The sequence below is a fragment of the Brachyistius frenatus genome, unplaced genomic scaffold, assembly GCF_029030835.1.
Source record: "Brachyistius frenatus isolate BFR_SWC_R1_liver_20210118 unplaced genomic scaffold, ASM2903083v1 Contig_38, whole genome shotgun sequence".
Taxonomy (NCBI): domain Eukaryota; kingdom Metazoa; phylum Chordata; class Actinopteri; family Embiotocidae; genus Brachyistius; species Brachyistius frenatus.
This window is the reverse complement of record NW_027210637.1, coordinates 2,294,646-2,319,633: the sequence shown is the minus strand read 5'-3', so window position 1 is coordinate 2,319,633 and position 24,988 is coordinate 2,294,646. Positions and strand designations below refer to the sequence as shown.

The 24,988-nt window shown below is 39.6% G+C and overlaps 1 protein-coding gene across 4 annotated transcripts in view; it reads right to left on the bottom strand.

Moving 5' to 3' along the window:
• Positions 1 to 24,988, bottom strand: part of lingo2 (leucine rich repeat and Ig domain containing 2) — a 199,768-nt gene that overhangs the window by 66,663 nt on the left and 108,117 nt on the right. For all 4 annotated transcript variants that reach the window (XM_069701789.1, XM_069701788.1, XM_069701791.1 and 1 more), the window contains one exon: positions 19,641 to 19,725. The gene's annotated coding sequence lies outside the window, so the exon portion shown is untranslated. The remainder of the gene's footprint in view (positions 1 to 19,640; positions 19,726 to 24,988) is intronic.

The window sequence follows — 24,988 nt, the reverse complement described above, 5'->3', positions numbered from 1 at the left end:
TTTCCTTTTTATTTCGACAGTTTTTTTTTTTATATGACCATTACAGACATTTCACTTGGAATCCTCCACGACAGCTGGACTGCAACTACCTCCACCGTGCGTATGTATTTAAGCTGATCACAATCACTGTCATGAGTAGAAGTATATTTTAATTTCAATTATGATGTATGCATTACAATAAATCTCAAACAGAAAGAGGACAGTTTGTCATTTGAGGGATACTTCGGTTCAACGTGGGAAAGTATATCATCGGGGGACAGAATTATTGTGCAGCTTTCAGGTGATTTAATAAAGAGGAAAATGTCAAGAAGAGGACATCTAGAAGAGTTCCTGCGCTACGTTCTTTTTCATTTGAACTTTCTTCTTTTCTTTTTTTTTTTTTACTTGCCCTGAGGAAGGCTGACAAGATGAAACCAGACTGGACTCCGAACAACAAGGGCTTCTGTTAGGGGACTGCTCTCTGACTCATCCTCTGCAGCTTTAACAAGCCATCTGCAAAAAAAGGGGCAATGTCTTCGTCCAAAGCTTCCCCCTCTTCTCCTCTTTTTCTCCGTGTCTCTCACACGGCTCAACTCGCATGTTTAAACCGCAGACGCACATAAAGAACACGGATACAAGTGGAAAACACAACACTTGCTGGAAACGAGCCGTGTAGCCCGTCTCTTTTCCAGCCCGTTGTTTGGTAAGAGCCTTTTCCTTTCCCCTAAGTGAACCCTATCTATAAGTTTGTTGTTTAAAAACGGACTAGGAATGACTGAATGAGTACAAATTGTTACAGTGTTGACATGAACGCGTTTAAAAATCCCCATTTCATTGTGGGAGAGCTCTTTTTGCTTCCTTGCGAGCTTGGCGTTACGTGCCTTCTCGCTGTGGTATGGCCGGCACCCCTAGTCAGCCACAGTCACTGGTAATCTGTTAGGGTTTTACACTTCCATTTTGGCTGGACAGAAACATTATCACAGTTTGCATTCATAGCTGGTCCATGTGGGTGCCTGATAATCCTGGAAACAATGCCCTCAATCCTACCGAATACACAAAGATAAACAACGACCGGTTGCGATGACACAGTGCGAGGTCAGGCCCGGCTTATTTCCTCATTTCCCTTTTTCCTCTTTTTTTTTTTTTTCCGTAAATGCAGTTGGAGACGCTGAGATGCGTTGCCAAAAGCCTTCATGTTTAAAGGGAAGGGATTTTTACTCGGCGATGCCAAACAGCCTGTCCCCCAGAACTCATTATCTCGTCTTCTTTGTCACAAGGAGCAAAGACACACATTTGTGAGCATTGTTTGATCTCCGCCGAGAGGTCAGGCTTTACTAACATGTCAGTCATGTAAGGAGAGAAACAAGCGCAGTTTACATTTATGCAAATGAGATCGGCTCATTTTTGTCCGCACGAGTTTGTGGCGGTTTTCTGCACAAGTGACAGAGAGAGAGAGATTGTTGAATAACTGGTGAGCACTGATTATTTTCAGATAAATCCCCGTTCAATGGCAAAGTGATGAGGGTCACAATTTAATCAACTGCTCCACATAAGAAACAAACAACAGCTGAAATAAATGGATGTTTCCTTCAGAACAACTGAGCAAGGTAATTTATCTCACTGTTAGGTATGCGAGTTTTCATCAGCACCAAATAAAGGTGTTTAAATAGAGACTTCGATGGCTCATTAGTGCCTACATTCTCACGTACAGCAGGAGCCACAGGGAGGCTGTACATAAAGCAGGGTCACGACCAGACTTGCATGTGATTTCAATTCAGGTAAATTTGATGTATGTAGCGGCAAATCACAACACAGGTTCTTACAATTCAATCCAATTCCATGTTTTTTTTGTTTATATAGCGCCAAATCACAGCACAAGTTATTTCACGGCAGCTAACACATTAAAAAGTCCTTACAACAGAACTTTACAGCATTATACAGAGAGACCCAACAATTAAACAATTCCCACATAAGCTAGGAGGGAAACCTCCCACAGAGAGAAGGAATAACTCCCTTTTAACAGGAAGAAACCTCCGACAGAACCAGGCTCAGAGGCGGGCGGCCATCTGCCTCCACCGGTTGGGTTGAGGGGGATAGCAGAGAGGGAATAGGACAGCATAGCGAAGACATTAACTGTTGTTGGGGCCAGATCTCTGGCGAGACCAGTTCAAGTTCTGTTGCCACTGAAACCCAACCCGTCCAATTTGATGTGGATCCCTCTAGAACTGAATCATTTATAGCTCTTGAAAAGTTGCATGTCAGGCTAGCTACTTACTTAGACAATGAAAATGTGCTTGAGTACAACTAATTATTCCTAAATCAATAGCGGAAGACATAAAATACGTTTTATTCCTTTGGTTTTTTTTTCCCTCCACTCTATCTCCTCCGATGTGATGGCATTTCTCTTTACAATGAATGGAAATGTCTGGCTCGGAACGTTCCCCCACACTTTACAACTCGTTTCCCCACATATCAATATACACCATGGCTCGGCCTGTCACGGGAGGGGGTGGGGGGAGGGTAATGAATAGCAGCAATGAATAGCGGGAGAAGTAAGATAAATAAAATAAAATATTGCTTTGTCACCGGCTTCGTTCAAACTACTTTAACTGGCACACACGTCTTCCCGCTGTCAGCACAATATCTGAGTGAGCAGAGCAGGTAGGTCGTATTATCAAGATATTAATCATCAGGTTGGATGTTAACGCATGCTGGAGGCCCTCAATCTCCATTTGGCACTGCTGGCCTGTTAGAAATTCCCCGGACACTCCTCTGCTTATTTTAAAAATTCGCTTCCTATTTGTTTTATTATTACTTTTCGCCCAGTGTAATTGCCTATAAGCTCCTCCTGAATTTAATTAAAGGAATTCCAACAAAGCACTCTGCCATGATCCTTTTTTATTATGTCCAAGTCCCATAAAAACATGGTTCAGCGACGACAATGTCTCATGAAGTTTTTACATGTGAAATGAAGGAATCTTGGTCCCAGATTTTATGTTGTACCATTGCTTTTGTTAATGAGCTTTATAAGCAAAAAAAATACAAATAAAAAAAGAAGAGGTATACCTGTTTCAGTGATTGTAGTTCTTTTGTATTGATAATATTCAATAATAATAATTCAGATAATGTAATTCACAGAATCTGATGCGGGTATCTTTCTGCACAATGCTGTGGGATACAGGTTTGGTTTGTGGGGAGGAAAATGGAATGTCATTGGGGTCGAGACTTGACCCATGTTAAACTTAAACTTAAACAAGCTATCCGGAGTTCATGTCAGTTCAGTTTTTCCAGCAAACGCAGCGTGATTTCCTTTGGGGTTGAGTAGCTAAAGTGCGGCTCTGGGATGTTCTGGTCTTTGAATAAAAGTCGAGTTAATGCACAGCATAGCAAATCACTCCCAGATCAATTCATAAGAAGATCCGTTGCAATTATAGTAACCAAAGGGAAAAAAAAACACCTGTAATTTGGACTGCCATACCTTTTCTCTGTCCGGCACGCCTGACAATTACTCCCAGTTGGAAAAAACATCACATGGCATTGTGTCTCAGTGGTTAGTGCAGCTGTCACACAATGCGGTCTTGGGTTAGAACCACGTGTAGTTACTGAAGAGTTCTGGCTGCTTCCCACACACAAAACTATAAAACCAAGGAATGTTTCTAGATCTTATAGAATCAAGGTTTGATTGGTTTTGACTATATGCTTCTCTTTCCTTTAAGAAAGAAACACATGGAAACAAAATTACAGCAAGTGTTTTAAAGTTATAAGCAGCATATCTGACTAACTGAAATGTAGCAGTCTAACTGCTTACCAGATGTTAAAGTCATAACCACAAAAATAGGATGGAAATGCACACATTTGAAACGAGTCACATGTCTCATGGGCAGAAGCTTGAGATCATTTTGTGCTCATAGTTTATACTTCTTTTTTTTTTTTATTCTTTTTTTTATGGTACAGATTTAATAGCCCCAATATGCTTAGCATACATCAGCCATCTGTTAAGCAGCCAAATAACAAAAACACTGATCTGAGCAAGTTCTTCATGACAGCCACTCACAGAGATGTGTCATGAATGATTTCTTGGGAGTTAAAATTTACTCAAGCTGGATAATTTTGTTTAATTTTAATGTTTCATCATTTCATTTATCACCTGCAATGATGTAGGTGGGTGAGAAAAGGAAAAATTCCTTCATTAAAAAATGTATATGTCTTCCAAGGACAAAGATAGCAAGTTAATGATATCCTTTACTTACAATTTATGGGAAAACAAAATACACTCTTTGCTATTGTCAAAGTCAAAATAGGTTAAGCCTGCTGCTTCATGAACACATTTTAGTCACTGAGTCACCTTAAAATGCCAAAAAGTCTGCATGATGTTTGACCCAAGCACAGTTTGAGCAACCTAAGCACCCCAGCAGGGAAGCAGGAAACTCTTGGCAGCATTGAGCATCCAGAAAGTTCTGCACACAATGGCTTAGGCACTGCCTCAAGCCCGCAGCTCCTCTCCAGCGGTGCAGAAAACTTTTAATATAATTACAATAAGACGAGGATAGACAACTTTAAAGATAAGATTGCCATAGAGAGTTGGCTGCTTGGCACAGCAGCTGTTCATCGCTCTCAGTGGCGACTAAACCTAGTTATTAAGTCTTTGAGGGCAACAAGGCGGCAGTTGGGAACGGTTTACCAAGTGACAGTATTCAATAGAAACTCCGTTTGACAGCTGCAATGGCATCGAGACTGACAACACAATCAGAACTTTCAAAAAAAAAGAAACCGGCACAATTCATCATTTTGGGTTTTACTTTGTCATGATTAAATTGGAGTGGACAACAAAAACATAAACAAGCAAAACTGCACTGACAATGCACCTGTCCTTTTAAGATATTCTTTGGACATGTTGGAAATATAACAGCAGTGAAAAATAACAACTATTGGATGAAATGGAATAGCAATAAACACATTACATCCAGCATATCTGTCTGGTTTAGATATTGTCCAGGATTCACAATGGCATTGTGTGACTAATAAAAAAGGCACTTGACTTAGTATGTAAATTGGGATTTAGTGCATATGTTTGTATCAGTTTATGTATTCTTCTGGCTTTAATAACATCTACTTTTAGGTTTTTTTTTTGGTGGTGGTTGATGGGGAAGGCAGAGAGAACTTTTAACTGTCTTCTATCCCCTTAGAACCTATATCTGTAAACAAAAAACAAAAAAAACTTGCAATCAGTTTTTCATGTGGCTCTAAATTATTATTATTTTTTTTTATTTGAGTTATTTATGCCTGATGACTCAACCAGCACCAAGATGAATCGTAAAAGTTTGTGATGAACTGTTTATATGCTGCATATAAAAACAGTTTTTCTTGCCTGTAGAAAGACGTATGTGTAGACGACACCGTTAAAACCCTCATGACTCCAACCCCAACGGTGCCACGATGACTAAACAAGGACCGACAAAAAGTGCTGCACGAGGCAATACATGAAGCACAGAGATATTAAAGTGTTAATAACTATAGATGGAGTTAAAACGAATATAAGATGATGATGCACTGTAATTAGTTACAGGCTGTCAAGCACTGTGTTTCCGGTCTAAATCACAGCTAAAAGGTTCGGGCCGCATTTTACCGACATGTGCCGTATAGGCAAGACGATGGGTACCCGGCTTAATTATGTTAGCAATGCTTGAATGAACACATTAAGGATCCCTAATAAAAGACCCTAATATTCATAATGTATGGTCCTCATAAACTGAGTTGCCGATGATCACTTAATTGGCAGCCGCAGTTTCCCGCGGTTGAGCTTTTGAAGTAGAACATCAAAGTAAAACCGATGATTACTTCAATCTGTTGCATGGACTTTGAAATCCATTTGTTCTTCCCGGATGTTTTTTGTTTTTTTTCCCCCTGACCACAATATTTATATATTTCATGAACATAAAGAAAAGAAAAGAAAAATGACATGCTGTCAATAAAATACGATTTGGATATTTACAAAGGGATGGCGCACGCAGCGTTAGAGCTTAGAGACGGAGCTTACAACGCGGAGCAATATTTGGCGATGCAAATTCCGCAGACAAAGACTCGTCATTCGTTTCATTCTTCCACACTCTAAGATAGTGCCAGGCTGTGGAAGTGGCTTTCATGTACTGCTTGCCAGGAGGGTCGCGCACAGCAGGTAATAATTCCTTTACAGTGTGTGGTATTAATTAGCAATCTGCATTGTGCAGCTGTCGGGATGTTTGCTGTCCCATCAAAAAAGCCTTCCTGCTTCCTGACACATCTCATTATGGCCCGCCTACATGTTTGTGAAAACAGTTGTGACAAGACCTCGTACGCTGTTGCATACAAACACGGTATGGCTGAATATAAAGAAGCTCCATGGTCACTTTCTGAAACATCTTTAATCACAATGTGATGTGCGTAACTATTCTAATGTGTTTGTTTTGGTTTTTTTGACTGCAGTCAAGCCTTCGCAGTGTATTCCACAATATGAATGAAATACACGTGTATAAAAGTAATTAGGGTCTATCTCAAATATGCTCATCCAAGTATTTGCAAACTTAATTAAGAAAGCAACCCACAGCTGCGCCTCCATCCCACATGCCTGTAGGATGCCACGAATTTAGCCTTTTGTGACAAAGACCAGAAACGGCGCACGTCATCCCATAAATAAATACTGACAATGTATTATGCTCTTGCGTTCAAGTCCACACACTGATTAACTCAATGTCCTCCTCGCCAAAGAGCATGCTCACAGAGAAGTCCTCAAAGCAGCGCCTGCAGAGAGTTTGTTCGCCCTCTGACACCACTTCTGCCGTCTGCCGTCTGCATCTGAATCATGACAGCCCTGCTGCTGATCTTTTCAGTTGTTTTTGAAATGCAATAATAAGCACGGGGCATCCTTAGAAGTTCCACGGCTTTTCATTTGAGCTGGTATTAGCTATAACATCCCAACTGCAGTCAAATACTGTCCCGTTTGCAAGTTAGATAGTGACCTTATCCGAGCTGACAAATGGCCAATTTCTTCACACCCTTCTGCACCCCAGCATGCTTTGCCTTTCCATATTTGCTGCCGATAGTTTCTAAATGCCACATTTGTTTCTCTTTATTCCCAGAGGGTTATTTTTGTTTCATTTTTCTTTGTCATTACCGCTATAGGCTTAAAAGTACTGTTGCCATGGATTTCATTACTCTTCATAACCACAAATGTCCATCAAAAATATATTTCTGTCTATCTATTAAGAAGCAAAAAAAAAAGACAAAAAGCACAATCCCAATGTATACCTTTCAGTGGAAGTGATTTTGGTGAACTGTCTTTTGTATTTAAAGGGAAGTAAACATAATGAATACAGCAGGCAGCATGTAGCAGAACTAAATATAGTTTGGCAAGGGTGAGCTGTATGATTTTTATGGTAGAGTAAACCATAATCACCTGTACCAACAAACTGATAATGGCCTCAGCCTGGCATTGCTCCTAGACCATCTCCTCGGGGTAATGACCCCTCAGAGCCACTGAACTTGCTGTGTATGGTTATGCTACACTGCTCAGAGTTTTACCTCCTTTTCCAGCCCACGAGAGGTCAGGTTCACCTTCAGTCAGGCGTAAAAATAAAGTCCTCTCCCTCACCGAGTCCATCACTCAAGACCGCTCCAACTCCCAATTGAACACATAAAGTGTAGTCTTATGAGCTGCCTGCATCGTATATTTCCCAGTAAATGGATGAAGACCAAGTCCATCTACAGATGATGAGGACTCGGGATGTAAAACGGGGTCGTGGAAGAGAAAGGTTTCCTCCTCCTGTTTAAAAAAAAAAATGCAATAAAACAAGATAGCGGTGACACACCGCGATCTTGTGGAGGTGATCTTCATTTATGCCGACAATAAGAAGAGATAAAGACAAACCAGCATGTAATAAGCTGCCCGCTTCAGCTGCTCTCCCACAGCAGGACTGTACGAAAGGGCGAGCATTTACATAATTTACAAAGAATATAAATCCATATAGTCACGCCTGATAGGCAGGTATTAGAAATACTCTTGTAGGAGATCAGAGTTTGTGTAACTATACCAACATTTTTGTATGACCCACTTACACCAGCACCGTCTTATTTACCAAGTCAAGGCACAGTGCCGTATCTGTAGGCAGTCGGGTACCTCAGTGTGTGCAGGCTCTTTATACCACAATGTATTCATCAATTCTGCCTTTGTTGTAGTTCAAGGATCAATCTCTTTGCATAGCCTTCCCAGGTTATACATATAAATGGATATGCATTTTCATCAGAGGGATCTGAGCGCGGGCTCAGCCAGAGTGCAGTGCCCCCACTGCAGTTGTGAGGGTTCAGACACTTGCCCAAGGGCAGTTGGAAGATGAAATACCCTTCAGCTGCAAGCCTAAAGATGCAGCCTTCTGATATAGATAGGAATCAAACCAGCTTCCTTTATGCTATGACTTGACCTTCTTCTTCCTGCCTCGAGAAACTTGTAGTCCATAAGGTTTTATGAACCTTCATACAACATACAATGTTGGTTTTAGGGATGGAGCACAAATTTTGAACATTTGAATAGTCATTATAACCTACAAAATCAATTAGAATGTGTGAATATTGTTCTTCATTATTTCCCTTTTTTTTTTTTTTAACTGAATATTTGATTAAAAATCTAATAGTTCAGAGCGAATTTAGAATTGTAGTTTTGCTCGAAATGCCCATCTCTAGTTGGTCTTTCTTTTTACAATATAGTAAATTGAAATTATTTTGGTTGAGAACTGTGGAGAATATGAAAATGATGGTTTTGCAGAAATAGTTTGAATTTCACTTTAAGAAAATTGTTTGAATGAATCAGTGGTGGGCAGAACAAGCAACTATCAGAGCTGTTTAAGGCTGAGATAACCATCAGGTAAGCATTAGTTTTTCAAATAATACCGGTCTTTACATTTTACAGAAATATAACTTCTATTTGTGGTGTGGTGAATTTAAAAGGTTTACTCCTGGCTGAAGTTGTGCTCCTATTCTGAAAAAAGCATGCAGGGACACGAACTGCATTGATATAGTGGTGGAAATGTAGTGAAAAGTACGAGGTACTATTACTAAAGGCTCTTTTGCTCCCATTTAAAAGCCCACTAACATACATTCTTTTCCAGGATGCTCGGTATCCAGTACACAGTTTTTCTGTTGGGTATGGAGCAGCTCCAGTGAAACAGAGGTCCTTAAGTGCCTTCTCTCACCTTGTTCTGCGTGTGTGCTTGTGTGTGTGTGTAATTCTTGGACAGGGGCCATAGGATATGTGAGACTAAAGGTTGATGGTCCAGTGCTCCTGCCCAGGAAACTGCCTCCCTTTCAATCACCCTATTCAAACTGCTGTAAGCTTGTTAGGTGCAGTATTGCTCCTCTCAGTCTAATTTCCTGCATGACATAGGTTTGTTTGTTCCATTGCGGCCGCTTCATTGGCAGTTCACTTATCAGCATTTTCAGCCGGTCATACTGTATTCACTAGCACTGGGCTGCTTCTTCTAGTTTTTTAGTTTTTTTTTTAAACACGAGATAAAGTGGGACTCTCTTTGTGTGGTGAAACTCTTAACATGAAGGTGGAATCAGCATAATGTCTATTCATATGAAGTCTAATTAGCATTGCCCATGTTTTTCCTTTAAAACACTAATTGTGTTGTCAACATTATGCTGATTAAACACAGCCACTTCAACATGCATTATTGCTTACCTCTTCCAAGTAAATATAAGCTCTGCTCCGATGCCCGTTCTTGGTGGAAGGTGTTGTCGGCTCATCGGTTACATAGCAGGGATTAATTGTTGTGATATGGTAATAATCTTTGTTTCACTCTGACAATCTAAATAAAATATTTCCCAATGTCGGATTAAGTATGATTCCTTCATACCAGTCTCTTGTTTTAAGGTTTACAATTTATGTGGGAAATACAATTTCTTAAGCTAATAAAACAAAATAAAATGTGACCCTGTGAGCCTGAAAAAGGCCAAAAAGACCAGTTCATCCCTTCCTAAACAATATTTCCTTCCGTTTTTGACCATAATAATGTGTTAACATGTAGTCTTTCCCTCTTAAATTTGACTGAAAGCAATATTTATTCTCCCAGAGTTAGCTTACGGTACAGTATGTAATGAAAAACTAAGCACTCCACTTACTGCTATCACCAAAAGCCAGTACTCTATCTGTGCTTTTTAAAAAAAAAAAAAAAACTAACCCAAAGTATCTAGCCAGCACCCTTTGCTATTTGAAGTTGCATTACCCTCTCTCCTTAACTCTATCTGGGCATAGCCAGATCCCTTGCTACAATTGATCTGTATCCACACTCCCTTTCAACTGTGTTATGAGAAAATGTTCCATGAAATATTTATTTTCCCTGCATTTCCTCCCTCTTCCAAATCCTTCCCAGTCACACCTGCTGATCCAAGCCATATTTTTTTTTTTTTGGAGGCGTGGATTTAGCCTTCAGTTGGCTCAGCTTAGTGCATAATATTCAGCAGGTTAGAGCTGCATCGCTGCACATTAAAGGTTAAAGTGGAAGGAACATAAACACGGTCCCCTTGGCGATTGTAGGCAGCGGTGTCATGGGTGTCGTTACCCCGTCCACCTTCTCAGACCTGATTATCATCCGCTGCTGCTGCTGCTCCTCAGAGAAAGACTTCAGAGACACATTTTTGAATAAACACAGCTGATTGGAGTTGGCCTTTTTTGTTATAGGGACAAAATTGAGTTCCTTGTTTACAATTCACAAGATGCCTTCAGAATAACATAACACACTTTCTGATTTAAATTGGGTTAGGTATGTAGAGGTTATTTCTAAATGTAGCATACGCCTCCTGAAAATAAATTACCCTCCTAGGTTAAGTGTGTGCATGTGTTTCTCTATCATGTGTGAACACCGATGCATAATGTTGTACGGTCATTATGTAGGCGAGAATGAAAAGGAGACCGAAAGACAGATAACTGCTAGACAGACCACTTTTAGATGAACTCAACTGTTCTTCTGATGGCTGTGCACCCGATATGCTTCTTTTCATTTTGTATTTCTTTCTTTCCTATTCCAAACTCTGCATGGACCCAAAGTCTGCATAAAGCCCCCGTATACACACAGATCACGGCATCCATAAATAATAGAGCGCACATAAATTAAACATCGAAGTCGAGTTTGCGATAGCCGCTCACAGTTGGCCGACTAAGATGCCTCATTCTCCCCCTCCAAGACTTAATTAGAAGCCTTGTATTTCCTGCGTGGAAAACAACAGGAAAAAAACAAACAAACAAACAAACACAAGGGGGGGAAGAAAGCCACAGGGAGCTTACCCTCTTATTTCCCACAATGCACTGGGTTATTACAGTCTGCAATAATTGTGGGCTTTGTGAGAGGACAAAGTCTTATAACGGAACATCTAATGAACACCTAGTTTCTGCCCCCCCCTTTTAGTCACCTCTGCTATCTTCAGAAGTTAGCACTCCCTGCCATGTCCTCACAAGCAAACAGCGGCTCCTTTATGTAAATCAGTTTGCATTCAAAGAGGGTGGATGGATGCGGCACAAATTGTCTGGTAACCACAGTTAGTGGTGACACGGAGGCCCGGCGGAGGATTAGTTGAATGTCCAAATACATCAATTACTGGGGATGAAAAAGACATAAAAATGATATCTGCAACATGCAATATATTTACATATTTATTGACTGTACAAAGATATAGTGTTAGAAAAATAAACTTTGATATTTATTTTGATATTAGTCTTGTGACTGTACGAGGTGCGATCAAAAACTTTAAAGAATATGACTATTAAACACGAACAGAGTGGAGCGCAGTGATGTTCATGGAGCAGGGGGAAGTGTTAACCATCATGAATAAGCATTCCAAGTTATGGAGCTTGATCAACATCAGCACCTGCGTTGCACCACTGCTACATGAGCATCTACAGTTTGGCCACTGGCCTGAAACTTGTGCCGAGAGCGCACGTTGAAATTTTGAGTCAAACTAAGGAAATCGGCAACACGGACCCTTGAAATGCTTCCGAAAATCTACGGCATTGAAGCAATAAGCTAGGCGAGGTGCGTTGAGTGGTAACCGTGTTTCAGGAGGGGCCCAGCATCACTGCCCGACATCAAAGAAGGCGCGCAACCAAGAACATGCTGTTGGTTTCTTTTGACATTTGCAGGGTTGTACACCGAATTTGTCCCCCAGGGTCAAACTGCCTACGCCGAATACGACTGCGTATTCAAAGGGATAACATTTAGCACAAACGGAAACTGCGCGCCTGCTCACGGCCTGTTAAAAACGGAACAGTTTCTCATCCAGAACAACACAAACTTCGCTCCCCACCAGCCGTTCCCTGCGACTTCTCTTTGTTCCCCATAAATGAAGTCTGAACTGAAGACTCGCCGTTTTGATACCGTGGAGGAGATTCAGCACATATTGCAGATGGTGCTTGATGCACTTGCATAACAGGACTTCCAGGAAGCGTTTCAAGCATTAAAGGAGCCCTTGGAGCGGTGTATCGCCACACAAGGAGACGACTTTGAAGTGGGTTGGCAGCCAGATTTAAATCAGATACGGTTTTTGGCTGTTATAGGCGCTGTCTATGAACCTTTTTGATCGCACCTTGTAAATTGAAATGAAGGAATACGTATGTAGGAATATGCTATATGAAAACAATTCTGTGTCACGGTAGTAAAACAACTACGAGAATGTCTAATCTAGTAAATTAGACAGCTAAAAAAAAAACGTCAATGCTAAAGTCCTTCATTCAATAATCTTCTTAACAGCTTAGTCCAATTATGGTTCAGGTGGCACAACTCATACTAAACCCTAATATCAACATATTATAATGATCATATAATAGTTTGGGCAATAGCAATTTAAAGTAGGGTATGGCAAAATCTCTGATGACTGACAAATTTCAGGGTATGTATTGTCATACTGTCCATCCCGACTATAAATGATACATTTTTGTCTTGTAAACTGCGCATTAGGTTTAAATTATATATATTGTTTCCCAGTTTGTTCCCAGTTTCTACTCCAGTTCACCTCATGTTGATTCAGAACGTCTGCCCAGGCTTTAACGACCACCCTCGTTTCCCAAAGCCTGCTGCACGAAAGCACCATGCTGCATCCAAGCTGTGCAGACGTAGCTGTGCTCAGACGTACCCATACGAAACAAAAGACTGCTTAACGCGAAGGAAACTCATTCGGGAGCACAGATTGCATGTTGTATGCATATGTAAATTTGACGTTGATGTTGCGTGTGCCATTTATATGCATTTGCCGTATGAACAGGTTACATAACAGTTACAGTATGTCGGGTTTTTTCAGACTTTTATGATGCATAATTTTATGGCTCGTGCTCGGATGATGATACTGGCGATGGAATCCCTCTATCGCTACAAATCTGACTTCTGCGTAGTCTTTTGGAGCTCATTAGAGTTATTGGCAGTTCAACCTGTGATCTTTTTGATATAACACAGTCTACCCAGCTCCGATACAAAACTACAGGTCCTTCTGCTGGCTCAGTCTTAATTACGGCTTTGGTGATATTGAGACTGACATTTACGATGCCTTCACGCCTGCGTTTTTGTGAAAGACCTGAATGAGGCCCATCTGGTCTAAGTAGGGCACCGGGGATGACAGCACGCCAGCATGTTAATATGTTCCCTCAGAGATGCAGGGGCTGCTGTGTTAAAGAGATGATGATGATGGTGGCACTCCCAGTCACGTTCACTCACTTAGCCAACTCTCCTCTTGATCATTCTTGACAGTAACAAAAAGGGTGAATATTCTCTAATCAAGGGCAAAAATTCTGATCACTGCTGGCATTTCTGTTATCAGCCCGTAATAGCATTTTGAGGACAGTGTCAGGGGATAATGGAGGGTTAGCCATACTAAACAATAAGAAAAGGAACGCTTCTTTCAGAAATGGTAAATCCATTGTGTGAGAGATGTGATGCAGGCTCAAAAAAATACTGGTGGCACAAAATTTACTGACAGTAGGAGACTGGAGGAAGTCTTGAACGCCTGAGGAGACCTGAGAAAACACTGTAAAGAAACCTTCACCAATAACCAGAAAATCAAATAACTTGACAAGGTACTCAGGGCGGATGATGGGTTTCAGGGAGACTAAATGTACACGAGAATGAACTCAAGGTTCACATTATCTTGTATAAACTGCACTGTTTAAGCAATCAATATAAGGTTTTTATTTCTACTTCATTACTCTTTCCTTTTATATCTCGTGTTTTTATTATGAATGTTTTTTGCTTTGAAAAGTGATTACAAAATATAGCTCTTTACTTATTTACCACTGATAAATGACATAACGGTCGACATAACCGTGTATGTTGTATTTAACTGATGCAATCTTTTACTACGAACGAACAGCTTCACTTTACAAGTTTGAAGCTAACATGCTAGTCTTAGTTACTTTGATAAATAACAGCAGCACAAGGGGTTTGCATATAATTCACAAATTACATTACAACTTTTAAGTAGTGTTCTCTATCTTAAAATGTAGTAAACATTTCAGAATGATGGCCTGACAACCCGGCTTCTGTATTGGATACAGCATTCATGTTATTTAGCCATATTGATAAATTGTTTAGAATTTAAAGCCAGCTTAATATACTTAGTTCCACACAACAACAGCAACAACAACAACAACAACAACAACAACAACATCATCATTTGCAAATTATATGTTTGGAAGGAAGAGTTGAGAAAATAATGATGAATCAATAGCCTTGGTGGAGACATGAGTCTATTACCAAGAATAATGAGGCATGTGGGCAGCACAGAAATTATAACAGAGTATATGAATGCTACAGTATGTGTGTTCGATTCACATGAATGTCCTACTGAAACTGAAAAAAAAATGCCATGCCTACAACAAAAAACACATTTTATATCTACTGAGACAACAAATTCTAATTTCTGACATTTTACAATAATCACTGACATGAAACAATGCCAACATTTCAAGGGAGCTGTTGTATATTTATTTCATTTCCAATATTTTACCTCCCCAGCTTCCTTCAATGAATTACAGATGTCCAATAATCAAGAGGGAGCATTTGCCTTCAAGCTACAATAAAAAGAGCCGCACGAAAAAGAAAAAAAAAAAAAAGATATCCATAATAAATCAGAACTAGGTAAAGTAAAATTAATTGAGCATCCTCGCTGGTTTATCCCAGTCTTCTATCTGTAGTAAGCAGGCTTCCCTCTCCAAACCAGTCTTCTTACTGCGCTCTCCCTTTGAAACAGCAGCCAGGCTTTCCATTACGTTTCAGGGTGCCGTCAGAGCCTACCTCTTTCAGAGATTATTTTTCACTTTCATGTCTCAAAGTGTGCAGCCAGATCTAATAATACCGTATCCAATTGATGTAGAGGAAAATGTACCACTCCATTGGAGAAAAAAAAAAAACACCACCACATAAAAACACAAATCGTGTCCTCTATTCACAAATGTCAGCACCAGACTCTCTAATCCCTGTGAATAAACACACATATTTTTTTCCCCAGCTACAATTAAAAAGCTCTGTCGGAGGTTTTTTCTGTCACTGAGAAGTGCGGCAGATGAGAATGTTGAGGGGCAACCCCGAAGACATCCTGAAATGCATCATGCCCTCACTACTGCTAAACTTATTTCAACTGAGAAGATGGAAAGGTATTGAAGAAGTGCAGGCCATTTCCTGCTGACAAGAGGATGTAGAAGAAGTATCCTTCATTGTGATGAAGGTAGGCAAGGGGGTGTGTTTACAATTGATCTTTCTTTATTATGATAAAAATTGAACATTTGCCAGACAATAACATGAAGGGCTGATTTAAGAAGGCGGAACGTAAGGAATGTTTGGGTCAAAAATAAATGATGTTAATAGGATGCAGCGTGCTCTGACTGATGTTCTGTGTTGAGGGAATTCATCACAATCACTTACCTTGGGGAATGTTTACGGGGGGATGAACGGGTTATTCAGATCTGCTACTGCCATAGGCACCATCACAAGATGATGCACCAGTGCATGATACATGAAAACTAAATAACTAGCATCCTCAAAACACTGCTCGTGTTTCTTCTCCTGATATAGCCTGGTGTTACCAGATCCAAATTCACAGAGTGAATACATTGGTCTCGTATCCAGTTGTTGCATCTTAATGGGAGTAGAACTCGGGTTGATTTTGAAATTACTGAAGCAGCCTTTAATCAGCATTGACCACAATATGTGGTGAAACTACATTTAGAAAGAAACGTTGTCGCAGGTAGCCTCCCCCCACTTGTGGGTATTTGTTTGGCACTTCAAAGTGCTGTGCAAACGTTGATACCAGCAGGGTTTCCAGACTATCGTGGCAAAAAAAGATGACTTAAACATTACATGTAATCATTGGAGCTAAAATAGCCATTAACTGCTCAGCAGAAAACATTTTCCTCGAGGTTTATATTTTCTAAATTACTTTATGATGTGTGCTGGTATTAGTGATAGATCACCCTTACTGTTCATCTTGCCCTCATGGTGGCTAAGGGCAATTACCTTATTCTGAAATTTCTAGGATTGTTGTTGGTCTAATATTTTTGTAGATTTGATAGGTAGCTTCTAGACATGCTCATCACTTCAAGCTATTGTCATGTTTAAGCAACACTACACCCTGCTTTGGATAGGTAATGACAACAAGAGGATATTAGTCTGAGAACCAATATTTGCTCAGCCCCCATGATGCAACCTGCCGAAACTTTGCGATGCTAACTTTACTGCGCTGCTTGCGAGTTTTGTTTTCTCTCTTTCTTAAAAATTGATTAGCTATGCTACCCGTTTACGAGGGGAATTGCATTTGACAAGGCTTTAGTGCAAACAACAGCAGCTGGATGATCAGCCAGTGCATCGAGACGAATGTGAAGTTGAGAACAGACACATCAAACTTTGTCTGAATGAAAGCACACACTGAAGGAACAAGACATCTTGATTTAGATGCATAACACAATCCCGTGCTTGACTGGCTCCTCCCATGAGGGGGCAGGAGATTAAGATTTAATGGTGATACTGAGGGAATAACACTATCCGTCTGCAGACTCCCGTTTCTTCACACAACGTCACCTCTGTTGCTTATCTATCTCTTTTTTTTTCTCTCTCCCCAAAACACAGATGCAGATGCACTTGTCTAAAGCCTACACTCAAGTTGAAGCACACAAACACACACAAGTATGCGTGCGTGTCACAGATGCCAGCACACACATGCACAAACAAATTTACACGCTCGCACATGCAATCTAAAATCTGACATAAGCTTGGCTACATGGAGGCGACGTCAACGGGAATTTGATTGGTAAATTAAAAACTCTTGTCAAGATGATCGTTTTTGTTGCATGAATACTGGAGTTGACTTAGGAAATGATGGATCTGCACTCAAAATGTCTGGCAAAACAAACAAGCCTGAAGCAGATGCATTATACTGTGCCATTTAACAGTACAGATGTCATCAAGACTGTTATAAATAGATTATATGTGACGTATAAGAATGGCAATCGCTGCCCTTTATGCCTTTACTTTGCCTATATATCAGTATATACTGTTAAACTAAATCACTGTATTACAACACACAATTATTGCATATATCTGTCTGAACCATTTTTTAAATGCTGACTTGGTTATAGGGTAGAGTTACTGTAAGTTAACCTTTGTCGAATGAATATCCTAAAGGCTTCAGCATCAAAAATGTATCTGTAAAGGCTTACTTGCTTAAACCACTATTTCTTATCCTTTGATATTTGCAAAGGCATTAAGAAGTAAAATTAATGAGGGATCAGTTTTCACTTGGATTCACACGGTTGAGTCAGTTCCTTAAAGAGCAGGTGATCTTATGCTTTATACACTTGTATCAAACTTAACTACTATATTGCACTGACAACACGGATGATCCAAGCAATGTTCCTTGGTTTAGAACACCCATTTGAATTTCTCACACAATTACATTGTCTTAAAATACTAACAATATACAGTAAAAAAGATGTTGCGCATCCCTAAGCAACTCAAAGGTCACATGATACGTAAATAATTACACAGCAAACCACAGATACTGCTGAATGACTTTTCTTATACATCCTACGAGAGAAGTACACAGTACTTGCAATCCACCATTGTCAATTATTTATGAATCATAGGTGCTTTCTTTAGAAGCTGTGAAGAGTTCACAAAATCATTTTAAATTTAAAGGATGCTCCCCAGTATGGCCGGAAATTCACGTTGACAGCGAAAAGCATTTTTTTCTCAGACGGCACACAACCTGCTGTTTTGACCTGCTATAGCCCTGGCTGCATTGAAGAAGGATGAAGACATTATTCAGCAATAATTTGAGGTTCATGAGAGGCTGCAGCAGGGGGAAGTGACTCAACTCTGCCATGGTGACAGGGAGCACATAAAGAAAGAGAAAGGAGCTGAAGGAAAAGAAAAGGTCAAACGTGAGAAGTGAGAATCAACTACTGAGGCTCAAGATGTCAATTCTCTCTCAAGAAAGGACTGAAGTCAGCTGAAACTAGGATTATTGTTGTTGATAAGAAAAATCATTAAGATTTCCCCAGAATTGGCATAATAGCACTTGAGTACATTTTGCAGCATTTTGAATTTCACTGACTGAATGAGAAATTCAAAGTTTGGTAAAAACGGCAATGTTCACATGAGAAGTAAAGTAAGAAACAAAGTATAAACAACATGCAACCTGTTTGAAAAGGTTCGATCATCACTGACAAAGGCAGCTGCTGCCTTCAAATGCGGTCAAATGCGTGTGTTCATGAAAGAGTCCATAAGAACGCCCCTCTTGTACTATTCATGACCTCAACATTTTCTGGAAGTTCACAAGTTGGAAAATGTTTGCTGAATTTTATTTTAGAAATTGTGAAAGCCATGGAAGTTATGTTTTTCATTGTTTGGTAAGTTAATATATTGTAATTTCAGTTTGAGTCTGAGGAAAATGTTGATGTTCCAACAGCCTCATTTTCTCCTTTTTTTCATGAATCCTTGGCATTTCTTGAATTACATTACTCACCACCCAGCTTAGTACATTTTTAGCCTTTGTGGCTTCTAGACGCCTCCCACGTTACCGTTGTCTAGTGACAGTGTTCTCACGACGCCAAGCATACCGCGCACATTGTAACCACGAGCTCACAAGTTCCAGTTGAGGGCAGCAAATCAGTGTTAGTTTGTCAACATGCTGTCAATCAATTGAGGGCCACACCATACACCTGTGTGAGCAAGACAGCCAAAGCTGGAAGTTGTTTCCAATCACCCAAATTCAATTATCAGGCTACTGTTCTGAGGACAAAATTACCTAAAGCAGGGACAGAATTTTGTTGGGTTTATTTGACTCTAAACATTTTGAACTAACACAGAATCACAAAACAGTGATCACTGCGTGTAATACCACTCAAACAATGCAACAAGTCTACTTTCTTTTTTTTCTTTTTTTTCAAGGAGCTTTTCACAAAAAAAAAAAAAATCAGCCCCAAAGTGAAGTTGTTTGACAAAGAATTTAACATTATCAGTTGCGGTCAGAATAGCTGAACCACTTAGTTGTATGAAAAACAAAACTGTTGAAAAATAGAGCAATAGTGCGAGTGCTGGTCTTTATCACAGTGACCACACGAGTTGACTAAAAGACAGTAAATGTATTCTGCTTACCACTTTGAGAAGCAATCATCCCATCAGCCATGGCCTAATCTTTTCTCTTCTTTTGCTGTGGTCGCCCCTGTTTTCAGTCTTTTGTCTACAAGGAGAGGAGAGGGAAGAAGGAGAAAGAAAAAGATAAATCATAAGTAGTTTTCTAAGCCACAGTAAGAATCAATACTTCAAAGATCACAATTTTAAACATTGGACACTATGAAATACCATGGGCATAGACATCGGCAGCACCATCAAGAGGCTATGAAAAACGGTCACGAAAACATTAAACTGAAACGCTTTGTAAACGACTTGGCTGGTAAAATGTTATTTGTATGCCAACATACTAAGTTATTTTGGTGAGAGAGAGGAGAAAGCGTGAGCAAGAAAGATAACCGACAGAGTGAGTGGAGGAGATAGAAGCCTCTGCGTATTGATTATTACTTCTTTTGAGTGTCATGAAAACACCAGAAGATGCATCGTATTGTTCAACAGAACGTACAAGTAGGGCTACTCACTCATTTAAAAGTAATGACAACTTTAAAGTAAATATGATAAAATTAAACAAACAACATGAAGTTAAATAATCTTTCAATTCCCCTTTTAACAGCACATGCAGTGCTCTGACAGTTCAGTACATTCCTGAAATTGGCTTTGCCCGTCTGTGATACTTTGGCTCAAATAAGTGGGAGCTTTGATCAAATCACGCAGCACAGACCCAATTCTTGGACAATGTGTTGAGAAGTTCTGGGACGATGTCACTCAGCTGCCACCTTGCCATTTTATCAAATAATAAAGATAAATGCAAAGGTGTAATAGAGTGAAGCTTAAACTTAAATTAACTCTTAATTGAGCACTCTGGTTGGTAGATGCATTTAAATTGACGGCTAAAATATATTTTAATGTGGTTAAAAGCAGGAACATCGGTAAATCTGTTTGTATTCATCTGCAAATTTATTTAGGTGAAATTTCTTATAGTATCTTTTGTCCAGAGCTGCATTATATTGTACGGAAATCTTCTTCTTCAGATAATTAAATCCCTACAGACATCTGAAGGCAGCAGGACAGATATGTTGATAATTCTGTTGGCCCAAGTCCCAAGTCAGACTGCAGCGCTCTTTCACACATGATGCAGTGTTTTCCTTCACTAAATCAAATGCAAAATAACCACAAACACCTCAACGCACATCATAATGGTTGGTAATCTACCTGCATACAAGATAAATACGATTACCTAGGTTGATTAACACTTAATGTGTTGTGACCTCCTTTCCAAATATTTGCAGGTTTTTCAGCCTTCCATGTGTTATTTTTAATATATTTTGTTGCAAACACTGTTGTATAATATTTGCAATATGATGTGAAAATGTACAGCTTGAGACGGACTAGATAAAGAGTATTGATTGATAACCCCCTTCAGAAAGTTGTTGTGTTCAAACGCTGAGTTTCATCCAGCACAATACTGACACCAATACCCTTACTTGGGTGTAAATAAAGTAGAAGAGGTATACATCATGTGAGGTAACTCGTGGTTTTAAACTTCAGCATATAGCAAAGCTTTTGTTTTGTTTCTTTTGAGTCCGCTGGGGGCCGGGACCCCATACCAGACCCCCAGCGGACTCAAAAGAAACACAACAAAAGCTTTGCTATATGCTGACGTTTCAAACCACGAGTTACCTCACATGATGTATACCTCTTCTACTTTATTTACACCCAAGTAAGGGTATTGGTGTCAGTATTGTGCTGAGTCCATGGATTTTTGTATAAAGATTTTTTTTTTTCAAAGCACACTTCCTGATTTTTTTGAGTCCCTAGGAAACGGTGCACACCGGCCCCTGCTTGCTACTTTCTCTGCTATAATGAGTCCCTTTTGCCAAACTGCAGGAGGAAACACAGAGGATGGTGATTATGCAAGCCGCGTGCCTGAGTTGGTGATCTGATGATGAGGGGAGATAGAGACAGCCATCTCCTCTAGAGGCAGAGAGATTAAAAAAAGTTTGACTCAGGACATTCTTGTTAAAATCACTCTTGACACCCTGTGCTATTAGTACGCCATTAAGAGTTCAAGGACAATAGCTGTCCTGTTTTTTGATCATTTATCCCTTGGATCCTCTCGTTAAGCCTGAAACGGGTTCCTCGCGATGGCCACAGAATATTGATGGGCTGTAGGTGATTTTACCCGAATTCATAATAATCCTCTTTTTGTGTGCCCTTGATATTACAGACGAGCCAAATGTCTTGACATTTGAGATTGAAAAGTGAATTACCTGATGTTGATCTGAAGTCTCCCAATAATCTTAAAATGTTATTAGACGTGAATGATACTAGCTAAAAGGTACTTATCTCGGCACAGGTCTTTAGTCATACTCGTGTTGCAAGACAGCGAATAGCAATGTCCGCTATTGGATAGATTGCCACGACACTGTCGAGTGCCAGAAGGGCCACAATCAAGTGCCACAATCAGGACAAAATGTTCACAGATTCCCTGAATTATCTCGGCAACTAACAGATGGAATGGCAAAATTGTGTAAAGAAATTCATGGTTCCCATCTGATGTACTCAAAGGATTTTGGTGACTCTTTGTTTGGCACCACCAGGTTGATCTTTTTTTGATTCTGAACGTATTTGTATGCCAGAAAATTAGGTACAGACATTCATGTCCTTTTACTTTTCATAAAGTGTCACCATCAGGTCAGAGAACACATTTTTTTAAAATACTTATATGTCATAAATGTTTTATGACCAAATCGCGGCTTCAACCGGGCCATTTGTTTACGCTTAATTTATGCTAACGTAGTAAACTAAGATGCTGAACTGCCTGTTAACGTGGCTACAGTGAGCAAATTAGCATGATGATGCCGTATTTAGCTCAAAAGACTAAGTGCAGTCTCACAGCCACTGGTTACAAGACTCTTAGTTATGCTACATTATAGTGCCATCACGGGATACACCGCTGCACTTACTGCATTTTGTAGAGCACATGAAGTAATTCTCATTTAGATTCTCAACTACAGTGTATCATTGTGTATACTGATTTAATAACCTTTCGTCGACAATCTGTCCACCAGGCTCAGAAAAGTTGCCACCAATTCCCCAGTCACAAACTTGGCCTTAATTCACAAGGATGCATTAGCAAGGCATTTGCCGCCTGGAATCAAGATGCACACCAATCATGACAATAGCTTCTCTTTTAATTATGTGACCATAAAAGGTCTTAATATGCAAGAGCACCTGGATGCTGCTATAGACATCAGAGCTTCATCAGCATTTGTTCCTAACTACCACAGGCCAGATCAAGATAATTGGTGCTTCATTTTGTAGCACACAGAATGGTGAGGGACAGATTGGGATATGGGATGTTTGTTTTCCTCCCCATTTCACTGTTCAGCAAGACGAGGTAAAAGTTGTTTTTTTTAATCAGCGGCAGGATTTACCATTAAAGAGAAAAAAAAAATCTCCTGGTGGAAATGCTGCACATACAGAGAAGACGGTAGGATGTCATACTGTAGGTCAGAAGGAGAACACTAATATAAAACTGTTTCAAATTAATATTTGGGTTACTTCAGTCTGACATTTTATTTGTCAGTGCCTGATTACTAAACAGACATTTCGCTTAATGATGGCATTTAAAAGCATTGCTTTTAAAATGAGTGAACTCTGATTTGAATTATGTTACCCAATGACTCACTCTTACTCTCAGGTCCAAAACTAACTGCCTTTATTTAATTTGGCAATGTTAATGTGTATTTTGCATAATGTGAGCATGTTTGAAGAAAAAAGTGTCTACTAGAAACCAGTTTACTGAACTATTTGGGGAATCTGAGTCTAAATCTCACTTGATATTGCTTCACTTGTGAGGGTAAAGCAGGGCTTTCATCAGTAAAACAGTCTTTCTAAAAGGCTTCCACAGTTTAATATAAGGGCAGCAGAAAAATCTATACAATGGGAAGCCCATTACTGCATTCACTAAGATGTATAAATTACACTGTTTAGCCAGCAATGAGGAAAACTTTAACTACGTACCAAAATAACTCATCCCCTGATCTAAAAGTCTCGACTTCCAACTAATGATACACAGCTAATAAAGCAGAACCAATTACTTTGCACAGCTGGGCATCTTTTCAATGTTCCTTTTCAATCCTGAGTATTTGATTGCTTGTAAATACACGCCTGATTTATACTTCTTTACAGTGTAAAACTCAGTGGGCCCAAAGACAAGAAGGCAATTAATCACATTATCATGCCAATTAAGAAGTTGGTCTGCTCCAGTGAAGGTAGAAAAACAGCGAGGGAACTGAAGTTGTGAGAGGGAGGCTCTCCAGGAAGTTAATGGCAGCCATTCAATTACAGCCATCAGTCCACTCCTCCACATGGACAAGGTTTTACATATTACCAGCTAAGTGCTGCTTACACAGTATATGAATATTCAAATCTATGGGCCTCCTGTTACGTTTGTTATATAACTGTTTTTTAGTGGCAAATATGCATTCAGTATATAAGGACTTTAATGTTCATCATCTATCATTGTGTGCTTGTGTTAAGATTCAGCGATAAATAAAAAATAAATAAATAAATGGAAAAAAATATTTAATAAGATATAAAAAAAAATGCAAGGAATACATTTGGAAAGATGTTGAATACGTGGCAGTATCTTAGATTACATCAGGGACTAGTTTGGTATCATTAACATTTTCTACCTAATTTTGACTTGGGCTTTATCTCTGAATTTAAATGACTTGAGATGTTCTTTGAGCCCAGATGAGAAAAAAAAAAAAAAAAAAAAAAAATCTCTGCAAATTAGACAGAGATCCAGCCTGCTAATGAATCCGAATCAGCTTTGTCAGGTATGTTTACACATACAAGGAATTTGACTCCGGTTTTAACTTGCTCTCTCAATGTACAAACACAAAAAACAGACATATAAAACATTAATAAAACATATAAATGGCTGAAAAACATGTATACATACACACCTAAACAATGGTGCAATAGCACCTAGTACAAATGGTGATGGTAGAATTGAGTATAGTGGAATAATGGAAGAAAATGAAAAAAAGAAGAAGAAAAGACGATGGATTTTTTTTTTTGAGTCTTTTTGGAGTCTTGCTGTAACCTAACAGCGAGCAAAGTAACTTTGCCAACATAAAACGTAATGACCCCTCAACACAGTCAATGCATTGAGGAGAACTTTGCTGGTAGACTCTGACATCCTCCAAAATCAATACCCAATAATCAGGAACACTAACCATCTGTTATTGTTGGATTAATGGCAGCCTGGTATTAATAAAGCATTACTTCAGCCAGAGCACTGCGGTTGAACTTGCACTGTATTCGATTGCATGCTTTTCAATGCATGGCTCAAATCCAGC